Source organism: Psammomys obesus, unplaced genomic scaffold (assembly GCF_907164565.1).
Source record: "Psammomys obesus unplaced genomic scaffold, mPsaObe1.curated_primary_1811, whole genome shotgun sequence".
Lineage (NCBI taxonomy): Eukaryota > Metazoa > Chordata > Mammalia > Rodentia > Muridae > Psammomys > Psammomys obesus.
Genome location: NW_026596039.1, coordinates 8291004 through 8298199, shown reverse-complemented (window position 1 = coordinate 8298199; position 7196 = coordinate 8291004).

The following is a 7196-nucleotide window of genomic DNA, read 5'->3' as shown; positions in this document are numbered from 1 at the left end:
GACACTTCCTGCAACAAGGCCACACCTACTCTTTAAAGGCTGTTCTTCCTGATGGTGCCACACCCTCTGACCTATGGGGGGGGGGGGCATTTTCATTTAAACCACCACAAGTGCCATTGATTCTTTTTCCCTGGAGAACTCCACCACAAGAGTGGAAATGCTGCTCACAAATCAATGGAGGTTGCTGGAGTGCCATTGACAATTGCAAGTCCAGTACTAGATCTTGTCTGCTGGTGGCTTCCTTTGTCTGGCACCATGTTTAGCTCATCTGATTCTCAAGACAACTACAAACTGTTATCTTGCTTTACAGATAAGGAAACAAAAACACAGTAAGATCAAGAAACTAGATTTTCCTCCTGCCTTCTCACCACCGCTACCACCTCCCCTCCCCCACACTAAGTAAAGAGTGATCTTCACAATGACTCCAGAAACCATGATTTTAGCCACTGTAAATGGTGCATACTTGCATCGAATGGAGAGAAAGTCATCTTGCTTATTACTTAAAACAGGACTGCTCACATAGTAAGGTAATATATTCCCATAATCTTAGGAGGCTGAGGCCAGCCTAGGCTACATAGTGAGACCCTGTCTCAAAAATAAATGAGTAAATAAAGTATTCTACAACTTTCAGTAAAGGAAAAAGACAATCATGATATTTCTTCTTATTTAGGTCTAGATTTAGGGAAAAAAAATTACAGTGAGAAATACTTGGCTTTCGGCCAGCATCAGAAAAATCGTCTCCCTAATTGACTATGACCCATCTAAGTTGGGAAAAGGATGCCTTAATTTTACAAACTTGCAAGTGTGTTAAGAGACAAGGGAGATGCCAAGGCTGCTATGCACACCGGAAAGAAGCTTTCAGTGATTGGGAATTTCTGTTCCTTCCAGTCACGAGCAAGTAAAATGTGGGGCTGGGGAATAGGAGAAATTATTTGGTTTTTGGCCAACCATTTTTCATAGCAGCATCTTTCAATTTCTCTTCCTTGGTTTGAGCCAACCACAGGGGGAGAGTGATGTCTAATAGGCCATATTGCTCAGAAGACTATTCTTCAGCTAGGTATAGGTGTGCATGCACACACATACATGCGTAAACACATGTACATGCACACACTGGTGAACATGTGTGAGCATGCACACACACACAGCTTGTAGCCTTAATGGGACTGAAGACCCATGGCATTTACAGTCCATGAAAGGCTCAATCTCAGTGGGATAGGTGTACCTCCAGTGGTTCAATTGAGGTTTCCATGAAAATAAATAAATAAATGAATGAATGAATCAATGAATAAATAAATAAATAATCAAGCCTATGATGATGATATTCTTTTTCCTCTTCCCTCCCTCTCTCCCTCACTTCCTTCACTGTCTTTCACACTGGCTTGTTTTATGGCAATTTGACACAAGGTAGAGTCATTTTGGAAGAAGAAACTTCAATTTTCATTAAGAAAATTCACCAGGTTGGCCTGTGGGTAAGCCTGTAGTGCATTTTCTTGATTAATGATCGATGTGGGAGGGCTCAGCCTACTGTGAGTGGTGCCACTTCTGGGCTGGTGGTCCTGGGTTCTACAAGAAAACAAGCTGGAAAAGCCTGGGAGCAGGCCTATAAGCCACTCTCCTCCATGGACTCTGCATCAGCTCCTGCCTCCAAGTTCCTGCCTGCTTGAGTTTCTTCTCTGACTTCCTTCTTTGACAGACTGTGATGTGGAAGTGTAGGCCAAGTTGCTTATGGTCATGTTGTTTTGATATAGTAATAGAAACTCTAAGACTCTTTCCTTTCTTCTCCCTTTCCTTTTTTCCTTCCTTCCTTCCCTTCCTCTGTCCTTCCTCCTTCCTTTCTTTCTCCTTAAGCACCAAGGATAGAACTCAAGGTTGATCCACACAGTAAGCAGAGCCTTGTTACTGATGGGCATCTCCAGCCCTGCATTGAGGATATTGAATGAACAAATGAGTGTATATATATTTCTTATGAATCCCCAGAAGTTTGGTTCTCAAAACGTTTCAAGTGTCTTAACTTTTATGCAAATTCACAGTACTTTTAAATTTTTATTTATTTATTTGTTTGTTTGTTTGTTTGTTTATTTATTTATATGTTTGTTTATTTGTTTGGTTTGGTTTTTCGAGGCAAGGTTTCTCTGTATAGCCTTGGATGTCCTAGACTCCTTTTGTAGACCCAGTCTGGCCTCAAACTCACAGAGATTCACCTGCCTCTGCCTCCCTGAGTGCTGGGATTACAGGTGCGTAACACCATTCCTGGCTACTTTTAAATTATTGAACTTGAACCTTCATCACTGTTTAAATATGATGACTTTAAGGTATCAGCCTCTTCTGTTCATGAAATACCAGTTAATACACTCTCTGCGAGAGCACAAACTATCACCTCTGCCCACAAAGAGATTACTTACACATAGCAAAACATGCTGTGACAGACACATGATTAACACCAACTACAGCCATCATGTGCTCAATGTAAATAAAAAGAGGAAAAGATGCTTCCAAGTAGACATTCAGTGAGAGTTTCTTCGGTGAAGGCACCTGGGAAGTGAACCTGAAGAATGAAGGAGTATTTGGTGGGTAGATTTAGAAGGAAAATGGAGGAAATAAGTAATCTGAAACCTAGGGCTGAGTTCTTAAGAAGTAGCGCTGTTTAATTTGGGCATGAGATTATGCAGGGGGCTGGGGTTAGAAGGCAACAGATTTAGGAAAGTAAATTGGGATTAGGCCACGCTTCAAAGTTTGACTGTCAAAGTAAGAGAGTGAGTCTGGTGATCCATTCCTGTATTCTAACACTTGAGAGGCTGATGCAGGAGGTTCAACGTGTAATACCAGCTCAAGCTGTATAAATATTTTTTAAGTTATTTATATAAAAAGTTTTTTAAGTGACATTTATGGGGTTTGCTTAGGCAACAGTGGGGAGTCATTTTAGGTTAGTGAGCAAAGAAGAGAAATGACAACTTCATCTGCTCCTGGTCCCTGTTTTTCAGCACACATGATCATTTCTGGCAGATACCATTCACATCCCAGACTGATGCCAAGACTGGCCTCTCAGGCAGCCCCAACCTGGCTGTGCCTCCTGCATGCTCTCCATGCCCAGAAAGCTCTCACACAAGCCTTATCCCTGGGCACTCAGCCTGGGTCAGCTTCTCTGCACCAGTCTCTCTTAACTCATGATTTATTGAATGATCTCCATGGTGCTTAGGCAAGATTCGTGGTTCCATTGCCGCTCAAATCCAATCTTAGTGTATCTTTCTCCAGGCCCAGAAAAAGAAGTTAAATGATGATTGTCTAAATTGTAAGTTCTTCAACTGTAAATTTGTTTTTAAATTTTGGCCTCTGCTACAACTCACCTTTAATAGAATCTAGAATGAGCTGCTTTTTTTATTTAGCACAAAATTTTGTTTTTAATTAGCCTGGACTTTGGAATTGGGTCCATTTGGATAGGAATCCTTGATCCGCCACTTACTGGTTTCATGACCTTAGGCAGATCAATTGCCACTTCTAAGCTTCGATACACTCATCCACAAAATGTGAGCAATTATGGTTTTGCACTTGGGTGTTGTGAGCATTAAGTAAGATTAAACCTTGTGGAGCCTAGCCAAGTGGCAGATGTTTTGAAGAATTCAACAAATACTCTATCTCCTAGCTCCCTCTCCTGATCTTTTCTATTTTCTACCCTTAGGATGAGGAGTGTACATTATGCTAAAGAAGACTTAGACATTCTTCAAAAAGGGTAGGAAAGACCCATTGTTTTGGTTTTCTCTTGCTGGTCCAAAGACCTGGAAGAAATTAATTTAAAGGGGGAGAGATTTATCGTGTCTCTGTTTTAGTCCAGGTCTCCTACTCCTGTTCCTTCTGCAGTGGGGAGGCAGAACATGGCTGAAGGGTGTGGCAAAGCAACACTGCTCACCTCTTGGCAGCCAGGAAGCAGAGAAAGGAATGGGCCCAGCATGACATATACTTCCTCCAAGGGCACAGCCACTAGTGGCCAACCTCCAACTATGCCCCACCTTCCACAGGTCTACCACCTCCCAAAAGGGTACTCGAAAAAAAAATTGTTTTTGGTACTCAAAATCTTAATGCATCCATAGAATAAAGCATCAGTTAAGTCAAAGATCTCATGATCTAGTCATCTCTGGAAATGCCCTGACAGATACACCCAGAGACAAGTTTTATTAATCTCCTAGGCAATTTGTATTAACCATCACACCAGGGTTCAAATCCTGAAAGCTCTGCCTGGCAGAGTGACCATGGGCAAGATGTTTGTCCTTGCCAAGCCTTAAAGAAAAGAACTGATAAGAGACAGATCTACACTACATACATATGCAAGAGAATTTCCTTTGGAAATTAGCTAATGTAATTATGGATGCTGAGAGGTCCCACAATCTGGCTCCTCCCAGCTAGGGAACCCATATTGGTAGAGCCATTCAGTCAAGTTCAAAGGTCTAATACCCGAGGAGGTACTCAAGGGCATAGGTGAGAGAGTTGATGATTCTAGAGTCTGAAGGCCCCAAGACAGGAATGCTAGCACCTGAGGATGCACAAAGATGTATTTCTCAGCTAAAGAGAATGATATGCTATTCCTCCACTTTCTGACCATGTCTGAGACACAGGTGGGTTGGCTGTTGCCCACACACATTGGTGAAGGCAATTTCCTCCACTTGGTCTCCAGACTCAGATGTTAGTCTCTTCCAGAAAGAGGTGTCTTCACAGACACGTGTAGGAATCATGCTTTACCAAAAATCTGCTAACTCACCCTGTAGACATTAACTGTGTGACGAGGTGTCTTCACAGACACGTGTAGAAATCATGCTTTACCAAAAATCTGCTAACTCACCCTGTAGACATTAACTGTCTGACAAGCATGGTAGGGTCTCACAGAAGTCGGTTCCTCATTAGAGTAGAAACTCCCCAGCACTACCCCCCAACAGGGAGCAGCAGCTATCTATGCTCTGTCTCTGTTCTCCCTGAGGGTAAAGAGAATGTGGATTTTGGCCTCAAAAACTTGGCTCTGAGAGGAAATTATCCTGTCTTCTTCAACCCCAGAGAAATGCCTTTGCTACAAAAAGGTTGTAAGTGTTAAGACAATCACCTCTGCTTGTGTTTGCCTGGTGTGTTTGTAATTCATTGACCCCCTAGGTCACCTCACCTATTAGAGTTGGAAAGATCTCGGGGATGGGAGGGAGAAATGAGTCGGCTTCTTCATTTTACTGTGAGAAAATAAGGTTTGGAGAGTCTGAGACTGGTTCAAGGTCAGTGGCACTGTATTTGGCTGAGGTCTTGGGTCACCCCGAAACGCCTCTACAGCTCATGACAGGAGTCTCAGACCTCTGCTCCAAAAGCAAGCATACCACAGGGTAGACACTGAGTTCATACCTTTCTCACTTAGCATTTATTCAGTACCTACTGTATACAAGATAATGTGTTGGTTACTTTCACAGCAATTATTCCATGGGGGGGGGTTTGTCTGGCTGCATTTTGGATCCTTGCCAGCAACATCCCCCCCCCCAGTAGTTAGTTGCTCAATATATGTGGGTTTTCTACTCCACTCCAGAGGCCATATTGTAGAATGGAAAGAGAACAACACTGGCAGTCAGTCTGTGTTTGTCAGCTTTCGTCTTTACCTCTCCAAGCCTCAGAAACTGTATCTCTAACACTAAGAGCTGCACTGAAGTCTGCTTAAAAGTTTGAAGTTATTCTCTATGAGACGGGAGGAGATCTCAGACAGAATATGATTGATTGGGTCAGGTGTTCAATGCGCTTTGAAAGGCAGACTTCAGAAAACCAGAAGCTACTGCAATAGACCAGTGAGAGTAAACCCCAAGGCCAGGCAGACCCACTTACTGCTCCTCCCATCACGTAGGATGATGTGGGACAGAAAGAAAAAGCAGATAAGAGGATTCAAAGAGTGGATATAGGAATGAAGAACTAACTGTGTAGTATGAAGAAGAGAGGAAGAATGCTGGCATCACAAATGCAAGCCATAAAGTAGTGAACATCAGTCAGAGACAGCAGAACTAGAGAACAAGAGTGTGACCTGACAGAAAGCTGGGGAGAGCTGGCTTCCCAGGAGCAGAATTAGTGGGAAAAAGGATGCTAAGGAAGCAGGAAGGAGAGTAAGGGAGAGAGAGAGTCTGGTGGGGCAAGAAGCCCGTGGGTTTCAGTCAGAACATAGTATGAAGAAACAAAAAGACATGAGCACACAATCACAATTATATTGGAGAGAAGAAAAGTTTAATATATTAATAAATGTATATATTCATAATAATTAACAAATATAAATATATAATTAACACACAATATATTAGTATGTATTGATGTCCTCCTTTTGTTCCAAAGACTTCTATTGTGTACCTACTGTCTATAAGACAGCAAGCTGATGTTTCTTAAATTGTACCAGATTCACCATAAGTCAGAGACAACGTCACCTGTGAAGGGAAAATTGGTTAGAGAGTTCTTAATAACTTGGTCAAAATAACAGTTTCCTTGCACATATGATGGTTTGAGTGACAATGGTCCCCATACGCTCATATATTTGAATACTTGGTCCACAGTTAGAACTATCTGGGAAGGATTAGGAGATGAGGCTTCCTTAGAGGAGGTGTGTGTCACTGGGGGTTGGCTTTTAGGTTTTTCAAAAGCCTCCTGTCATCCCCAGCATCTCTCCGATTCCTGACATCAGTTTAGAGACGTGAACTCTGAGCTGTTTCTTCCTCCTGCCTTTACTCCACCATCGTGGACTGTAACCTCCAAAAGCATAAGCCCAATTAATTTGTTTTATAAGTTGCCTTGGTCATGGTGTTCTAACACAGCAATAGAAAAATAACTAATACAACCCACCCCCTCCAAGGAGACCATTTCACTTCCCTCTCCTGAAGTCCTTTGGATGGTATCTCAAGCCCGTGGCTCAAGAAAATTGCAAGAGGTTTGAGGTGGCCACTGAGATCCCAGATCTATAGAGGACCGAGGCTCACAGGACCAAGAAACAATGGGAGGAGGCAGGAAGTGAGACCCACCCACTCTTAGGATGAACAAAAAAGACTGGGGAATTGTATGGGAAGAGAGAAAGGTACATAAGTCACTGAAGGGGACCTTTCTGGTGAGTCAACCCTAATCTTTACTGGGATTTCACACTTTCATTTCTGACCTTGTCTCCCAAACTTTCCAAAGCCATAAAAATATTTCTAAAGAGCCTTCTTTTG